Source organism: Malurus melanocephalus, unplaced genomic scaffold (genome assembly GCF_030028575.1).
Source record: "Malurus melanocephalus ecotype Western Australia unplaced genomic scaffold, MMel_1.1 scaffold_85, whole genome shotgun sequence".
Classification (NCBI taxonomy): Eukaryota; Metazoa; Chordata; class Aves; order Passeriformes; family Maluridae; genus Malurus; species Malurus melanocephalus.
The window spans coordinates 480,461-482,682 of NW_026623317.1; positions in this window are offsets into that span (position 1 = coordinate 480,461).

The window sequence follows — 2,222 nt, forward strand, 5'->3', positions numbered from 1 at the left end:
TCCTCTAGTTTATTGTGTACATCAGACTCATAAAAGTGACTCCTGCACCATGGATACTCCCCAAAATGAATATGAAACATTTTTTTTTTTTTTTTTCAAATAGTTTACAGTATGAGCTTAAAATTTAGCTGGTTCTGCAAAGAATCTTTCTAGTTATCTAAATAGCCATAATATCAAGGGAAAGGGAGTATAAATAATGTATGAGCTCAGTCAAACCAAACATGTTTTTTATTTGGAAGAAAYGCTCATAGAAAATATTTAAGTTACCTGTTTAGAACCTCTGCTCAGGAGCCTTCACAATGKGCTGAGAAAAAAGGGAGATGTCATCACTCGAATATCAGAGACCTGACACTGATATTGATCCTACTTCCTCCTTTTATCTTGGAAATCTTACTTTACAAACACAATTTACAATCCATAAACATTTAGGCATTGAGTTCCTGTGATGTTCCCTGGAAATGTGGCTTCTCATATGACAATGTCTTGATTCTRAACCATTTATTAACACATAGCTTAWTTTTTTTRGTTTGTGCTCACTGTGGCAAGATCCACCAAATGGATCATTTATGTGGGAGGAAGAGAATTAGTATGTTTTTTTGGGGGGCAGTCTGTAGGGAAGTGTTTGGTATTGTCACCCTTGGAAATGTTTAAAAACTCTGGAGATATGATGCTGGGGACATGGGTTAGTGGTGGACCTGGCAGTGCTGGATTAATRGTTGGACTCAATGACCTTAGAAGTCTCTTCCAAGCTTCTGTGGTTCTATGAAATGCTGAGAAATATCCCTCTCCCCTCAAAATTATTTTCCATCTTGTCTTTGCCAGTAAAGAGGAATTTGCTTCCATTTGGGATGTTCAGATATAATCACTCTGTCTTGTCTTTATGAAAACAAACAAACAAGTTCAGGCAAGAGTCTCTTTTCTAATATTATTTTTAAAGTTGGAATGAAGGGAATTAACTGGGTTTTCATGTCTTAAGTCTTAGATCCACCTTCCAGCATGCGGGGGAGAGGAGATCCAAAAGCACTCTGCTCATCTTATGGTGCACAAAYATTTCAAGAGCAGTGAATCACAAAGTCTCATTTTCAAATATCCAATTTGTCCACGGTCTCAGCACTTTGCTAAAAAGGTGAAAGAACTGATTTTAAGCCTCTGCTTCAAAGTAGACAGGATGATCTTCCAGTAACAGAACTCCTCACTCATTGTGATGCTGCACAGTTTTTCTGTCATTTGCAAAGGAGAAGGAGCATCTCTGGTTCCTCTCTGTTGGCTTTTTTCATGTGTTTTCCTGGAGGAAAAGGTTACCTCTTTAGATAGCTATTGATAAGATGAGGTAATTTCTGATTTTTCTTCTGTGTTTTCCACTAGAAGGTTCAGGGGACTCCCATGTTTGCTTAGTGGCTTCCCTAAACCCAGTTTTAATCTCTTGACTTCCTCTCTACATCCTCGGTAGGAAGCCTAAGAACTCTAACACTGCTGAGGTATAAAGATTTCTCTAAAATTCAGGAAATTAAATGTAATTTGTCTTTGGAAAYTTTACACTGGGTTCCCAAGTCACAACTTCAATCACAAAGTGACATAACGACTCCTGAGACCCAATTTAGTTTTAGGAATCTGTGCTTGTCATTTGTCTTGAACTTTATGAGAAACCAATGTCACATCTCAAGTTTTTGTCGAGAGAGWACTTTTGGGGAAGTCTGATTGTTTCAGTCATTGCACAGCACAGAGGGATTTCAAAATCTTTCAAATCTGGCAAAACTAAGAGGTGCTCTTGAAAAATAAACCTGATGTCCTTCAGAACTTGTTGCATTCCAGTTCATAGGTCTAGACTAAAGATAATCTGAAAAAAAAATCTTTTAAAATGTAAAATGGCCATCTACTGCAGCTGTTTCACTCTGAACAGCTTCTCCTTTTCCACCATACTCATTCCTTGCACAGAAAAATTGTTTAACTACAACAGATCCCTTGGTTTATGTGAGGTATATTCTACAGTTGTCCTGATCTTACTAAAGCATGGCAGGTTTTTTTTTGTTTTTTTTTCTCCCAAATAGTGGCTGAACATGCCTTTCTCAGTAGAAACCTGATTGCACATCACTTGATGGTGAAAGAAAAAAGTTCCCTGTGCAACCTAGACTGCAAAATCCCTTTAGCCTCTTTACTGGGGAACAAATTAAATTAAAAAAATAAATTAAAAAAAAAAAAACCAAACAAAACAAGAAAAAACA